This window comes from Mustela putorius, unplaced genomic scaffold, assembly GCF_011764305.1.
Source record: "Mustela putorius furo isolate JIRA1106 unplaced genomic scaffold, ASM1176430v1.1 tig00003853_pilon_pilon_pilon, whole genome shotgun sequence".
Classification (NCBI taxonomy): Eukaryota; Metazoa; Chordata; class Mammalia; order Carnivora; family Mustelidae; genus Mustela; species Mustela putorius.
In genome coordinates, this window is record NW_025422005.1 from 78,339,884 (window position 1) to 78,357,332 (window position 17,449).

Below are 17,449 nucleotides of genomic sequence, written 5' to 3' on the forward strand. Positions count from 1 at the left end.
TGGTGTAAGAAAGCGGTCCAGTTTCATTCTTTTCCATGTAGCTGTCCAGTTCCCCCAATATTATTTGCTGAAGAGACTGTCTTTTTCTTATTACATATTCTTGCATCCTTTGTCAAGGATTAATTGACCACATAATCATGGGTTTATTTCTGGGCTCTTCATTCTGTTCCATTGTTCTATGTGACTGCATTTTGTGCCAAGACCATACTATTTTGATTACTGTAACTTTGTAGTATATCTTGAAACCTGGGATTGTGACATATCTAGCTTTCCTTTTTCAAGATTGCTGTGGCTATTTGGTTTCTTTTGTGGTTCCAAATTTTAATATTGTTTATTCTAGTTCTGTGAAAAATGCTGTTGGTATCCTGATAGAGATTGCAAATATCTAGATCACTTTGGGTAATATGGACATTTATTGGTATCTTCCAATTCATGAGTATGATGTCTTTCCATTTGTTTATCTCATCTTTAATTTCTTTCATCGATATTTTATAGTTCTCAGGGTACAGGTCATTCACCTCCTTGGTGAAATTTATTCTTTTTTTTTTTTAATTTATTTTCAGCATAACAGCATTCATTATTTTTTCACCACACCCAGTGCTCCATGCAATCCGTGCCCTCTATAATATCCACCACCTGGTACCCCAACCTCCCACCCCCCCACCACTTCAAACCCCTCAGATTGTTTTTTAGAGTCCATAGTCTCTCATGATTCACCTCCCCTTCCAATTTCCCCCAACTCCCTTCTCCTCTCTAACTCCCCATGTCCTCCATGCTATTTGTTATGCTCCACAAATAAGTGAAACCATATGATAATTGACTCTCTCTGCTTGACTTATTTCACTCAGCATAATCTCTTCAAGTAGAGTCCATACTGCAACAAAAGTTGGGTATTCATCCTTTCTGATGGAGGCATAATACTCCATAGTGTATATGGACCACATTTTCCTTATCCATTCGTCCGTTGAAGGGCATCTTGGTTCTTTCCTATTCCTAAGTATTTTACTATTATTGGTACAATTACAGATGGGATTGTTTTCCTAATTTCTCTTTCTGCTGCTTCATTATTTGTGTATAGAAATGCAAAGAATTTCTGAATATTGATCTTGTATCCTGCAGCCTTATGGAATTCCTTCAACAGTTCTAGTAGTTTTTTGGTGGAGGCTTTAGGGTTTTCTATATATAGTATCATGTCTTCTACAAATAGTGACAGTTTTACTTCTTCCTTACCAATGTGAATGCCTCTCATTCCTTTCTTCATGTCTGATGCTGCAGCTACAACTTCCAGTACTATGCTGAATAAAAGTGCTGAGAGTGGGGGTGCCTGGCTGGCTCAGGCCATAAAGCATGCAACTCTTTATCTCAGGGCTGTGAGTTCAAGACCCACATTGGTTCTGTTCAAACTTTCTATTTCTTCCTAATTCAGTTTTGAGAAGTTGTAGGTTTCTAGAAAGTTATCCATTTCTTCTAGGTTGTCCAATGTTGGCATATAATTTTTCATAATACTCCCTAATGATCCTTTCTATTTCTGTGATATTGGTTATTTCTATTTCATTCCTGATTATTTTTTATGAGTCTAGCTAAAGGCTTATAAATTTTGTTGATCTTTTCATTGATCTATTCTACTGTTTTGTTTTTTTTAATCCATTCCATCACCCTGTATCTTTTGATTGGAGCATTAAGTCTATTTACATTCAGAGTAATTATTGATAGTTATGTATTTATTGCCATTTTGTTGTTTGCTTCATGGTTGTTTTTTGTAGTTCTTCTCTGTTCTTCTCTTCCCTTACTCTCTTCTCTCATGATTAGTTGGCTTTCTTTAATGATATACTTGGGTTCCTTTCTCTTCTTTTTTCCATACCTATAATTGGTTTTTAATTTGTGGATACCAGTTTGAATATAACATCTTCTGCATATAGTGGTCTATATTAAGTTGGTGATCACTTAAGTTTGAACCCATTCTTTATTCTTCTCCCTCCCAACCTCTACCATGTTTTAGGTATATGGTGTCATACTGTATATCCTTTTATTTTGTAAATCCTTTACTGACTTTTATAGACATACTTATTTTTACTACTTTTCTTACTCTTACTTATGGTCCTTCCTTTCCACTCAAAGAGTCCCATTTAACATTTCTTGTAGAACTGGTTTAGTGATCCGGAACCCCTTAGTTTTTGTTTGCCTGGGAAACTCTTGATTTCTCCTTCTATTTCGAATGATAGCCTTGCTGGATAGAGTATTCTTGGCTGCAGATTTTCTTCTTTCAGCACTTTGAATATACCATGCCGCTTCCATCGGCCCTGCAAAGTTTTTCTTGAAAAATCCACTGATAGTATTATGGGGGTTTCCCTTGTATGTAACTGTTTTCTTTTGCAAATTTTAGAATTCTCTCTTTATCACTATTTTTTGCCATTTTAAATATGTGTCTTGGTTTGGACCTCTTGGATTGGTTTTTGACTGCCTCAATTAATAATATGTATCAAAAATGATTACTGAAACTTACTCTTGGAACCCAGACACCAAGCTGTTGAGAAACCTAAACTGTCCCACACAGGGACCACATGGAGAGGGCAAGTACAGGCAGTCTGGCTAATAGCCCAGCTGGGGTCCCAGTCAACCACTGGACAGGAATGTGAATATACCATCAAATGATTCCAGACCGTAGATGAAGAATCAACCCCAGCCTCTGAGTCCTCTCAGCTTCTCTGCTTCACAGGCATTTTTGAAGCAGAGACAAGCCCTTCTCCTAATGCTCTGTCCAAATTCCTGATCTGCAGAATCCACAGAATACTAAAGCAATTTTTTTAAGCTATTAAGTTTTATGGTGGTTTGGCATACAGCTACAGTACCTGGAACAATATCAGACTATCTCATAAAATTAAAATATTTGACAGTACTTGAAATGAAATGTAACCAGGAAATTAAAGTATGATTAGCAAAGACACCATTCTGAACTTGTTTTTGAGGGGATCAAGGGCTCAGATGGTTGAGAAAAAACATCTTTTTACATACCTGTAGTGTGATATAAATAGATACAGGCACAGTACACTAAGAAATATAAGTAGACATTAGAACCAGAGAATTAGATTAATGCTTCAGAGGCCTGAGAGAACAGCATTTAATTCAGTTAAGAAAATTTATCATTGATTTGTGGCTCATTTAAACCACATCATTACTTTTCCACTGCTATTAAAATGGCATTTTGATTAGCATGCTAAAGCAATGCCAAGAAATCAGAATTTCAAAGAAGCCTTTTATTTAACAAGTAAGATATTTTCTTAAAGTAAGAATCTTATTTTTTGGGACATGTGGTTAAGCATCTGCCTTGGGCTCCGGTCATAATCTCAGGGTCCTGGGATCAAGCCCCACATGGGGTTCTCTGCTCAGTGGGGCACCTGCTTCTCCCTTTCCCTTTGCCTGCTGCTTTGCCTACTATGCTCTGCCTCTGTCAAAATAAAAATTTTTTTAAAAAAATCTTGTTTTCAGGGCACCTGGGTGACTCAGCAGGTTAGGCCTCTGCCTTCGGCTCAGGTCATGATCTCAGGGTCCTGCGATCCAGCCCCACATCGGGCTCTCTGCTCAGCAGGGAGCCTGCTTCCCCCCTCTCTCTCTGCCTGCCTCTCTGCCTACTTGTGATTTCTGTCAAATAAATAAAATCTTAAAAAAAAATCTTGTTTTCTGAGTGATACAGATATAATTAATTCATTATAAATATTTTATTATAAAATAAATCATAAATATAATTTATATTTTATTATAAATATTTATTTTAAGTTATTTATTTATTATAAATATAAATATTTATTATAAATATAAGTATTCTCACTAAGAGACTAAAAATAGAAACATTTTCAGTAAAGATATACAAAAGAGCTTAGTTCAATGGCAAAGCAGTTTGTAATTAAATTTACATTTTAAAAACTTGGGTCACAGCTATAAAAAGAAATGAAGTGCTGACAGATTTAACATGGATAATCTTGAAAACATTATGCTAAGTGAAAGAAGCCAGACATGAAATACCAGAAATGATTCTGTTTATAAGAAATGTGCAGAATAGGCATTATCTATAGAAAGAAAGTTGATTAGTGATTGCTTAGGACTGCAGAGAGTGGAGGGGCAGTGAGCTACAGCTAAAGAGTTCAAGGTTTCTTGTTGAGGTAATGAAAACGACTGACTTGTACACTTTAAATGGGAAATTGTATAGTATATGAATTATATATTAAGAAAGTTGCTCTGAAAAATTCAGGTATGAACAAATTACTCCATAAAATAACAGAGCAGATTCCGATGGAGGGAATCCTTGACAACCCTCTTCATTATGAATCAAGTTTGTATTTTGAACATGACCACTTTAAAACCCTCTGACCTTCTCTACTCTGGACTGGTTGCCTTCTATTCCTGGAGCTTGGCTGTCACTGGGGATCTCCCTTCACTGTGATCCAGGTATTTCCTTCATCCCTCTTTGGACTGGATAATGTTTCCAAAACCCCTTGTCTTTCTTCCTTTTTCTTGATACATTCTTTCATTTTGGTGAGATATCTCCTCTCATAGCTTCCTGAAAGGTAATGTGAAAATATTTATTCTGCTGTAACACTTAAAAATTCGGCTGCATTTAAACCAAATTGGAAATAATTTTCCCTCAGATTTTTGAAGATACTGCCTTCAGTTGTCTTTTACCTTCCATTATTTTTGATGAAGAGTCTGAAACCACTCTTACATTAATTATCCTATTTCCCTTCACTTCTCGGAACTTCTCCCTCTTCTCTTTGGTCCCTTAGTTAAAGTTTGCAATGAAATGCCTTGATGCAAATATTTTTTAATTTTATTTAGCATGTTGATGGGCTCTTTTAACTTAGAATCTCATGACTTCAGTTCTGGGAAGTTTTCCTGATTTATTTATTTGATTATATATTTCCTTGATTTCTTCTCTTTCTTAGATTCTACTTCCAGCATGTCTATTTACTGCTGATATTAAGCCTCAGCTTCTTATTTGTAAAACAGAGATGATAATAATAAAATGTAGACTAAGTATTTGGCATATACCTAGCACTCAATAAATGCAGCTATTTTTCTACTTTCATTTTTTCTTTTCTTTTCCCTGGCTTTTACAACAACATGTTCTGAGGGTTTTCCTTCTACTTCTCAGGACTCTCCTTTGTTGGATCCTTTCTATGCTCTATCAGATGTTGTCCCCACAAATCTATCTTTGGCCACTTTTTCTTTTATTCTAGGCTGGATCAATATGAACTCCATACCCAGATTCTAGGCATTTCTTCCACTTAACTAGCTGTCTGACCTTAGGCAATTTACTTTAACCAGCTGATGCCTCAATCCCTCTTCTGACAAAAGTAGATTAATAAGCATACCAATTAGGATGCCTGTGTAGCTCAATGGGTTAATTGTCTCCCTTGGCTCAGATCAAGACCCCACGGTCCTGGAATTAGAGCCCCCGCCTGAGAGAGGCAGGGGAGTCTGCTTCTCCCTCACCCTCTGTTCCTCCCCACCCCTCTACTGTGGCGCACACTCTCTCTCCCTCTAAGACTCTCTCTCTCAAATGAATACACTTTTTAAAAAGCGTATCAATCTTACACACTTTCCATGAAAATTAAACGTTTTATGACACTTAGAACACTACCTGGCATAGTAAGCACTCAAATGTTTGCCATTATTATACTACTACCTCTACTACCTCTGTTATTACTACTATTACTACTACTACTATGATTACTACTAAAAAGGCCCATCCATGTCTTCCCAACAGATCTCCTAAGCTGCTTCTTACAGAGACGTAAACTAACTATACATTTCAGAACTGTATTTGGAATCTTGCTTGTTTCTTGTCCCCATCTCTAACAGTATACAAAGAATCATCTTCCTACTCCTCCTCCAGACCTCTGCTGTTGCTGATGGTCTCAAAATCAGTATGTTACTATTTCTTAAAGAATTTCACTCTTAACTTAAGCAAGAGAGATACCTGAATACTGACTAGCATAATGAGCTGTATTCTGATAACCTCAGCACATTAAGGAATTGCCAAGAAAAATATACTGCCAAAACTGAAGGGAACAAGGGTTCATTTACAAATATTTTAGCACCTGTTATTTCTGAGGTCTGATACTATTTAAAATACCTAACTAACCCTACAAAGAAAAAAAGTATAGTATAGGAAAAAAATCCTGAAGGAAAGGAATAGAAGTAATGCTTTTTAAAGATTATTTACAAAACATGACAACTCTCGAAAACTCTAGGCGATATAATATATGAGTACTACATCCAACTATTGGACACAAAGTTTGAAGAACATACTGAAATGCAGGCTAAATTCACAGATTTTGCTTCATCCAATTCAAATCTTAATTTCCTAGGGTATACAACCAATTTCTTCAGTTTTTCTGCATATAAATAAACTTGGTACAGACCTTTGTAGTTTATATAATAGTTTCACACAATTGATCCTTAAAACAGATCTGAGAAGAAAACAGTCCAGCATTATTCATTTAACAAGTATTTCTTTATTCAGAACCTCCTCTAAAAGAGTACTTTACTGGGTGTTGAATACATATGAACATAATAGTCAAAAACAAAACAGACAAGTTCTTTCTCCTCATGGAGCTACTTAAAAGTAAAAGACTAGGGGCACCTGGGTGGCTCAGTGGGTTAAGCCTCTGCCATCGGCTCAGGTCATGATCTCAGGGTCCTGGGATGGGAGTCCCACATCAGGCTCTCTGCTCAGCGGGGAGCCTGCTTCCCCCTCTCTCTCTGCCTGCATCTCTGCCTACTTGTGATCTCTCTGTCTCTGTCAAATAAATAAATAAAATCTTTAAAAAAAAAAAAAGTAAAAGACTGAACAAACAAATGCAGAGAAAGATATATGACATAAGGGCAACAAACAATAACTTAATTCGATAGAATGGCTAAGGACTTTCTCAAGAGGCAATATTCAACTTAAGATCTAGAAGATGAGCAAGCAGCAGCCACCTGTACAAAAAGCTAGGCAAAAAAAAAAAAGGGGGGCACAGAGATGACATGGATGACATGTACAAAGTCCATGAGGAATTTAAAAGCTTGGTGGGTTAGAGAAGGGCTCTCCAATACAAATATGAGGTTAACCACAAATGCAAACCACATTAGTTATTTTAAATTTTCTAGGAGCTATACTTGAGAAAGTAAAAAGGAAGTGAAGTAGCATCTTTTCTTTAACCCAAACATATCCAAAACATTATTTCAACAAATATCTAATGAAATATTTTACATTCTTTATACGAAGCCTGAAATTCAGTGTGTATTTTACACTTACAGCACATCTCAATTTAGACTAGCTACAGCTCAAGTGTTCAATAGTTACATATGGCTAGTGGCCTCCACGTCAAACAACACAAGTTAGAAGAACCAAGAGGAGACCATTATGGCTAACACATAGCTTTTTTTTTTTATTTGAGAGAGAGAAATTACAAGTACACTGAGAGGCAGGCAGAGAGAGAGAGAGAAGGAAGCAGGCTCCCTGCTGAGCAGAGAGCCCGACACGGGACTCACTCCCAGGACCCTGAGATCATGACCTGAACCGAAGGCAGCGGCTTAACCCACTGAGCCACCCAGGCGCCCCAAACACATAGTATTTTAAATGGAAGTGTAGAAAGATGAAAAGTCAATGGGTGCCCAATCATTAAGTGTCTTGTAAGAAAGTAATTTGGAATCTATTTGGAGTAGAATTGGCAGTCACAAGGGTTTTAAACATGCAAAGAAAAATTTTCTGTTTTACAAAAAGAGTACTCTGGGACACCTGAATGGCTCAGTCAGTTAAGCATCTGCCTTTGGCACAGGTTCTAGAGTCCTGGGATCCAGTCCCACATGGTTCTCCTTACTCAGCAGGGAGCTTGCTCTTCCATCTGCCTACCACTCCCCCTGCATGTGTGTGCTTCCACGCTCTCTCTCGCTCGCTCATTCCCTCTGACAAATAAATACAAAGAAAAAAAAAAGAGTACTCTCCTTTTTAAACAACAAATCACAGAGGAAAAAACAGAAGTAGGGAGACCAGCGAGAAGACTATTACAGAAGTATGGGTGAGATATAATTAAGGTTTAGGCTATTGTGGGGGCAGGAGAGACAAAGAAAATAGATGCAGACAAAGAAAACAGATGCATGCAAGATATCATGGAAGTCAACACAAATTAACTTTTTGGTTAAGTGAATGTAAAGAATGAAGGAAAAAAAAAGAAAAATCATGAGTGTAATCCACCCTGATTTGTGCTCAAGTGGGGTTGGGCTGACTTGGGCTCCAGTGGGGCCACTCCTGTGACTGGACAGACTAGGATTCTGATGTGATTTGGCAGAGGGTGCTATAGTTGATGGAACGGAATCAAGAATTTTTCCAAATAGAAACAAGTTCGGAGAGGCTCACACTTACTAATGCTAAAAGTAAGACTAACCCAGATATTCTAAAATTAGATATAATACCCTCTGCTGGTAATATATTATTCTTTCATAGTTCAAAAATGAAAATAATCAATTAGGATGTAGGTAAGTAATGCCTCCTGTACATATACCAGCAAAGTCCTCAATTAAAAGGCCTATAGGTCTCTTAATAATTCTTTTGTATTTTGAAAAATGAAAAGAAAAAATTTAACTTCAATTAATATGCCTAGGAGTCTAAAATTAACATCTACAGATAACATTCTCGAACCCAAGCTCCAAAGAATACTAGCATATTAAATTCAAATACTGGAGTGCCTGGCTTCATCAGCTGTTTAAGGCACAGACTCTTGATTTTGGCTCAGATCATGATCTTAGGATTGTGATATTGAGCTGTGCATAAGGCTCTGCATGGAGCCTCCTTAAGATTCTCTCTCCTTCTCCCTCTGTTGCTCCAACACCCTCTCTTCCTTTCTTTAGAAAAAAAAAAAAAAGTAGTCAAATATTATGACTTCAAAATCAGTGCCAAATTCCTACAGCCAAAGTAGAAGTAGTAATTCAGAAGCTAACCATGACTATTCTTCAGAACAAACAAGGTGACCTTACATGCTATCTGACAATGACTCAAAAATCTGGCTACCTTAGCTTCAGGGATTTAATATTCCCTCTCGGTTCTTCACTTCCAATTCAACTCTATCAATTTCACTCAACAAATACTTAATAAGGGTAAGTACAGAGCCAGGCATTGAGTGGGATGATGAGTAAGACACATGGTTCCTGTCTTGTTCTATCCTCAAGTTGCTCACCACTAATGGAGTATGAGGAGAAAAACATGGAAACAATTTCAATATGACAAATGCCACAGAAAAGTATATACAGTTGACCCTTGAACAACACAGGGGCTAGGAATGCTAACTCTCACACTACCTATGCACTCTAAAATCCATTTACAGTGAACCCTTGAACAACTTGGGTTTGAACTGTATATGTGTATTTTACACAGACTTTTTATAATACAGTACTATAAATGTATTTTCTTTTCCTTATGATGTTCTTAAAACCATCTTTTCTCCATATTACTTTATGTAGTATATAATATACATAACAGAAAATGTTAATCAACTGTTTATGTTATCAGTAAGGTTTCCGGTCAACAGAAGGCTATCAGTAGTTAAGTTTTGGGGGAGTCAAAAGTAATACATGGATTTTCAACAGTGCAGGGGTTCAGCACTCCCTAGGCCCCATGTTGTTCAAGGGTCAACTGTACTATAAGTCTTTCTAGCCACACAATATCTGAATCCCCATTAGTGTTCTGGGATTTCCCATGTAAGTCTAAAAAGTACCATATACTCATTCTCCTGGTCTCCCTTGAAAATAATTCACAAGGATGGGACCAAGTGTCCCACATCTACCTATATATTTCTCTCTTTCTTTCATCTGTAATCTAATCTAGTAGCTTAATATATCAAGTATTTATCATCTCACAGTTTCTGCAAGTCAGGAATTAAGCTATAGTTTAACTGAGTGATGCTACTCAGGACCTATGATAAAGTTGCAGACAAGATCTTGGCCAGTGCTATCATCTCTGAAGGTTTGAATAGGGCTAGAAGATCTGTTTCAAGATGTCTCCTGCACATGGTTATTGGCAGAAGGCTTCAGTTCCCCACATGAGAAACCGCTCTAGAAAGTTGGTAAGTATCCTCACAATGTGGCAGCTGGCTTCCACCAGAACAAATGAGCAAAACAGATGTAATAACTTATATGACCTTGCATTTTAAGTCATACTCATTTTTGCAATAACCTAATGATTCCATAAATCAGTTCTATTTAGTGCAGAAGGAAACTACACAGAATGTAAATCAGGGGGCGCCTGGGTGGCTCAGTGGGTTAGGCCGCTGCCTTCGGCTCGGGTCATGATCTCAGGGTCCTGGGATCGAGTCCCGCATCGGGCTCTCTGCTCAGCAGGGGCCTGCTTCCTTCCCTTCCCCTCTCTCTGCCTGCCTCTCTGCCTACTGTGATCTCTCTCTGTCAAATAAATAAATAAAATCTTTAAAAAATAAAATAAAAAATAAAATTAAAAAAAGAATGTAAATCAGGAGCTGGGGTTATCAGGAACCATGCTAAGTATCTTATGCAATATATTATGGCTACATATTGTATTGTTTATAAATACATACATATTCATGAGTGTAAAAACGTTATGTTTGGAAAGAGAGGAGGCACCATGGTTACAAGTGCATTTGTAATTGCATTTGTTTTCTTTGTTAAGGTGGGTGATGGGAATATGGCATTTATTACATTTTTCTTTATACCTTCTGAGTTTGAATACTTCATTACAAAAAAAAATCAAAAATCAATGCTCTGCATAAAGTAGAAGAGTGTTTTCAAACGTATTACTTTGAGCACATATATTAGTAGAGCTGTTTTGAAGGACTATTTGGAAGTATATATAACAAAATTTACATGTACATAAGCTAACTCAGGAATCTGTCCAAAAGAATTATTTACCCAAATAAACAAGGATATATATACTAAAACTAATCACAGAACTATTTCTAATAGTTCCGATGATAACCCCAATGTCCATCAAAGAATGAGCAAATAAATTAGGACACCACCATACAACAGAATGCAGCCATTAAAAAAAAAAAAATGAAATTCCCAATATGATAGAAGACCAATCAGTTATTGGTGAAGAATAGGATATGCTGTATAATTCCATTTTTTGATAGGCTATATACCAAACTATTTACAACCACCTCAAGAGAATAAAAATTAAGCAAAGGAAATAAAAGCAGAGAGAGAAAACTTTCCTCTTGTGTTTTAAAGACCTCCATTCTCGGGGCACCTGGATGGCTTAGTGGGTTAAGCCTCTGCCTTCAGCTCAGGTCATGGTCCCAGAGTCCTGGGATCAAGCCCTGCCATCAGGCTCTCTGCTCAGCGGGGAGCCTGCTTCTCCTTCTCTCTGCCTGCCTCTCTGCCTACTTGTGATCTGTCAAATAAATAAATAAAATCTTAAAAAAAATAAATAAAGACCTCCATTCTCAAAATTTTTTACTATCCTCTACAGGCATACCTCAGAGATATTCTGGGTTCAGTTCCAGACCAGGGCAATAAAGTGAATACAGCAATAAAGAGTCAAATGAATTTTTTGGTTTCCCAGAGCATATAAAAGTTGTTTACACTGTAACTGTAGTCTATTAAGTGTGTAAAAACATGTCTGAGAAAACAATGCACATACCTAATTAAAAAATATTTTGTTGCTAAAAAATGCTCACCCTCTGAAATTTCAGCAAGTTGTAATCACTAATCACAGATCACCATGACAAATAATAATGAAAAGGTTTGAAATATTGTGACAATCACCAAAATGTGACAGATACACAAAGTAATAAGCAAATGCTGTTAGACAAAATGGTGCCAACAGACCTGCTTAGCCACAGTTACCACAAACCTTCCATTCGTAAAAAAAACAGTACCTGCAAACACAATGAAGCAAAGCACAATAAAATGAGGTATGCCTATACTTTGGTAATTTCTGTGGTTGTTTTGGTTTTGTGTTAAATAGACTTTATTTTTTAGAATAGTTTTAGGTTCACACCAAAACTGAGCAGAAGGTACAGAAATTTCCCAAATCCCCTTACCCTCATACATACATAGCCTTCAATACCAATATACCCCACCAGATAGAGTATTTGCTACCACTGATGAAACTAATGAATGACATACCATTATCACCCGAAGTCCATCATTTATATTAGGGTACACTCTTGTGCTGTACATTCTATAGTTTTGGACAAATGTGTAATGACAAGTATTCCTCATCATAGTACCACAGAGAGTAGCTGTACTGCCCTAAAAATCCTTCTGTGTTGTTTCGCCCCACTCCCCCCAAATCCTGGCAACCACTTATCTTCTGTCTCCATAGTTTCACCTTTTTAAGAATATCATAAATGCCCCTGGGGATAAAAATATATGTTTATAAAAAATAAAAAATTATATAAAAAAAGTCAATAAAAATAAAGGGGGAAAATAAATAAATAAATAAATAAATAAATAAATAATATCATAAATGGAATCACCTTGTGTGTAACCTTTTCAGACTAACCTTTTCAGACTAGCTTCTATCACTTAGAATTAAGCATATAAGGGGATCCTGGGTGGCTCAGTTAAGCGTCTGACTCCTGATCTCAGGGCTGTGAGTTCAAGCCCTACACTGGGCTCCGCACTCGGTGTGGAGCCTACTTTAAAAAAAAAAAAAAAAGTAGAGGAAGGAATGGAGAATTTAAGTATCCTCCATGTCTTTTCACGGCTTGATGGCTCATTCTGCTTTAGCACTGAATATTATTCCATGGTCTTTTTTTTTTTTTTTTTAAGATTTTATTTATTTATTTGACAGAGAGAAATCACAAGTAGACGGAGAGGCAGGCAGGCAGAGAGAGAGAGAGGGAAGCAGGCTCCCTGCTGAGCAGAGAGCCCGATGTGGGGCTCGATCCCAGGACCCCGAGATCATGACCTGAGCCGAAGGCAGCGGCTTAACCCACTGAGCCACCCAGGTGCCCCTATTCCATGGTCTTGATGTAACAGTTTATCTATCCATTCAATTGCTGAAAGGTATCTTGAGTTCAAGTTTCAGCAAGTAGGAATAAAGCAGGTTTTAGTGTGGACATAGTCTTTCAAATCCTTTAGGTAAACACCAAGAAGCAGGACTTCTGAACTACAGTCATATAAACTTCAGAATTTAGTTTTATAAGAAATTGCCAAACTATATTCCAAACTGGGTGTAGCATTTTGCATTCCCACCAATGAGGAATGAGAGTTGCTGTGGCCCTACAGCCTTACCAGCATTTGATGTTTTCAGTGTTCTAGATTTTAGCCATTCATTCCACTAGGAGTATAGTGGTATCTCATCATTGAGATGAGATTGGTATCTCACCATTGTTTAATCTGCATTTCCCTCATGACACATTTTCATGTGCTTATTTGCCATCTGTAGATCTTCTTTGGTGAGGTATCTGTTAAGATCTTTGGTCTATTTTTAAATCATGTTGTGTTCTCAATGTTGAGTTTTAAAAGTTCTCTGAATATTCTGGATAACAGTATGCTATCAGATACGTCTTCTGAAAATATTTTCTCTCAGTCTACAGCTTGAGAGAAACTTTTAATTTTAGTGTAGTCTAAGTATCAATTCTTTTACAAATGTCTTTGATGTTGCATCTAGTAAGTCATTACTAATCTAATGTCACCTAGATTTTCCACTGTTATCTCCTAGGAGTTTTATAGTTTTGCATTTTACATTTTTTTTAAAGATTTATTTATTTATTTGACAGAGAGAAATCACAAGTAGACAGAGAGGCAGCCAGAGAGAGAGAGAGGGAAGCAGGCTCCCTGCTGAGCAGAGAGCCCGATGCGGGACTCGATCCCAGGACCCTGAGATCATGACCTGAGCCGAAGGCAGCGGCTTAATCCACTGAGCCACCCAGGCACCCTGCATTTTACATTTTTGTGTTGGATCCATTTTGAATTAATTTTTGTGAAGGATGTAAAGTCTAAACTTAGATTCATTTTTATGCATGTGGAAGCCTAATTGCTCCAGTACCATTTGTTGAAAAGACAGTCTTAGCCACTGTATTGCCTTTGCTCCTTTGTTGAAAATCAGCTGACTATATTTATATGGGTCTATTTCTGGGCTTTCTACTCTGTTCCGTTGATCCATTTGCCTATTCTTTCACCAAATCCTATTGTCTTGATTACTGTAGCTTAAGAATGTATCTTGAAGTCAAGTAGTATCAGCCTTCCACCTTTCTTCTTCTCCTTCAAAACTGTGTTGATTATTCTGGGTCTTCTGCCTCTCCATGTTTTTGAATCAGTCTGTCAATAGCCGCAAAATAATTAGCTGGGATTTTGACTGGGACTGTATTGAATCTACATAGTTGGGAAGAACTGACTTTTTTTTATATATTGAGTATTCCTATCTATAAATATGGAATATCTCTCCATTTATTTAGTAGTTCTTTGATTTCATTCACCAGCGTTCTATAGTTTTCCTCATGTAGACCTTGTACCTATTTCATTAGATTTACATCATGCCTTGAACAAATTTCATTAGATTTATATATAGGTATTTCATTTTTTGCGATATTATTATAAGTGGTATTGTGGTTTCAACTTCAAATTCCACTTGTTCATTCCTATATACGTAGGAAATCAGTTGACTTTGTGTGTTAACATTTTTTCCTGTAACTCTACGATACAAACGGTCCCTGACTTACAATGGCTTGACTTATAATTTTTCAACTTTCTGATGGTGTGAAAGCGATACACATTCAGTTGAAACTGTATCTTGAATTTCAAATTCTGATCTTTTCCCAAGCTACCAACATGTGGTACAAATGCTCTTGTGAGCAGTGGCAGTGAGCAAGAGCTGCCTGTCATATGCACAGTCATAAGAGTAAGTAACAACAACTGATACACTTAAAACCATTCGACACCCATACAACTGTTTTTCACTTTCACTACAGTATTCAATAAATTACACAAAATATTCAAAACTTTATTATAAAATAGGCTTTGTGCCATTATGCATATGCTACACCTTTTGTAGTTGTCCCAGAGTTATTGAATATTGTTTTTTCCATCTTTTTTTTTCTCTTTCCAGTTTTAGCAGTTTCTATTGATATTCTCACACTCAGAGATTCTTTCCTCAGCCATTAGTAGTCTAGTCTACTAATAACTCCACCAAATGGTTATAATCTTTTTCTGTTACAATATTACAATATATGGGGCACCTGGGTGGATCAGTGGGTTAAAGCCTCTGCCTTCGGCTCAGGTCATGATCCCGGGGTCTTGGGATCAGGCCCTGCATCAGGCTCTCTGCTCCATGGGGAGCCTGCTTCCTCCTCTCTCTCTTTGCCTACCTCTCTGCCTACTTGCAATCTATGTCTGTCAAATAAAAAAATAAAATCTTTTAAAAAATATATTACAATGTCTTTGATCTCTAGCATTTCTTTTTGGTTCTTAGAATTTTTCTAACATTCCTTATCTTTTCTTATATGCTGTCTACTTTATCCATGTAGAGCCTTTAGAATTTTCATCAGTTATTCTAAATTATTTCTTGGTCTGATAATTCCAGTATCCCTGCCATACCTAAGTCTAGATTTGATGCTTGCTCTAGCTCTTCAAACTGCCTTTTTGTCTTTTAGTATATCTTGTAATTTTTCTTGATAATTGGATACGATGAACTAAGTAAAAAGAACTGTTGTAAACTGGCTTCATTATGTGATGGTAAGATGTGGGGGAAAGAGAAAATACATCAAAATTAAAACCTGATCTGACCAAAGAGAAGGACAAATCTATAGATAGCCAAGCTCTTCCATCTACATCTTATATTATCTACTATACTTCCAGTCTGAAATTGATAAATTCAAGCATCTCAAGTTTCACCTTAAGTTTCATCGAAGTCCATAAATTAACAGGGAAACCGGCAGGTAGGTAAATGACAGGGATATTGTATTTCTGGGATCATTACTTAAACTACAACCCTGCTTATACAGCATTACAAATCACAGAGCTCACCAACTTCTAGTACCATGCTTTTTTAGTAGGTTTTCATATAAGTGTTTATAATGCCAAATGGATCCAGGGAAGTCTTTTCTTATTTGCTTCCAAAATAAACAGCAATGTGTCCAACTTAGAAGTACATTCTAAAATGTTTGCTCAAATTTCAAAATAGTCTATGTCAATGTAAACATAAAAAATCATTAACTTTTACCTGTATACATTGTTACTTCTCTTCATTCTTCAAAGTTCTGGAAATTCTGAGCCCATGAAAAACTTGATAGTCAACTGAATAAATGTGTGAAAAGAAAAAAAATTATTTATACCCAACCTTGTTCCAGTAGGATTTGAGGCTGGTACAAATATAATACACATCATCAATTTTTTAAGCAGGTTATAAGAAAGTATTGTTCCAGGGGCACCTGGTGGCTCAGTCAGTTAAACATCTGAGTCTTGATTTTGGCTCAGGTCATGATCTGGGGGTCCTCAGATCAAGCCCCATGTAGGGCTCCATCCATGCTCAGTACAGAGTTTGCTTGGAGTTCTCTCTCCCCTTCCCTCCACCCTTTCCCCCACTTGCGTTCTCTCTCTCTCTCTAAAATAAATAAAATTAAATCTTTATTTTTTTAAGTTTTTTTTTCATTTATTTGTCAGAGAGAGAGAGCACAAGTAGGGAGAGCAGCAGACAGAGGGAGAAGTGGGTTCCCTGCTGAGCAAGGACCCCCCCCACACACACACACAGTGCTGGACTCAATCCCAAGACCCTAGGATCATGACCTGAGCTGAAGGCAGAAGCTTAACCAACTGAGGCACCGAGGCATCCCAAAAAATAAAATCTTTAAAAAATAAAAATCAGATGTCATAAAAAGAAAGTACTGTTCCAATTCTTTAAACATAGGAATAAATATTATAAATAGCAATGTCTTGCACATTTTGAGTATTATCAATAAATATAGGGCACAGATTTTAAAACATAGCCTGTAATCTCCACAAAGAATATCAAACTATGTCCTTCATTTATGTAAGTTAGCAGCTGTTAAAGAGAGATGGAAGAAGGGAAGATATAGAGCACTAGTTTCAACAGGAATCAAAAAATAAGGCAGATATTACAGCAAAAGGGGAAAAAAAAACAGGAAATAAGAGCAACACTGCTAACAAGTCTCCTTCCTTTAAATGTCTACATGACAAATTTCCAAGTTAATTTATTTTCTGTGGGCATACGGTACATTTCCATCTCTCTCTAATCCCTCCTACCTCTAGAGCTAAATTTCAAAAAAGTGAAATTTGTATACAATGATATACTACTTACTACTGCTGCCAACACCATCATCTACTATATACTTTACTATGTACCAAGCACTGTGAGAAGATTTACATCCATTAGCTTATTCAATCCTCACAATCACCCTACTACAGATTTTACTGATGCTTGTGGAAGTTTAACAACTTGTCCAAGATCCATTAGCTAATAAATGATGGAGCC

General features: G+C 36.8%; 1 protein-coding gene across 8 annotated transcripts in view; it reads right to left on the reverse strand.

Moving 5' to 3' along the window:
• EVI5 (ecotropic viral integration site 5) overlaps positions 1-17,449 on the reverse strand; it is a 205,896-nt gene that overhangs the window by 169,376 nt on the left and 19,071 nt on the right. The window contains exons 2-3 of one of the 8 annotated variants that reach the window (XM_045064860.1): positions 16,181-16,254; positions 4,367-4,555 (exon numbers count right to left, since the gene is read on the reverse strand). The exons of 5 other annotated variants lie outside the window; for them this stretch is intronic. The gene's annotated coding sequence lies outside the window, so the exon portion shown is untranslated. The remainder of the gene's footprint in view (positions 1-4,366; positions 4,556-16,180; positions 16,255-17,449) is intronic. 2 more of the 8 variants (XM_045064861.1, XM_045064858.1) reach the window with 2 other exon arrangements.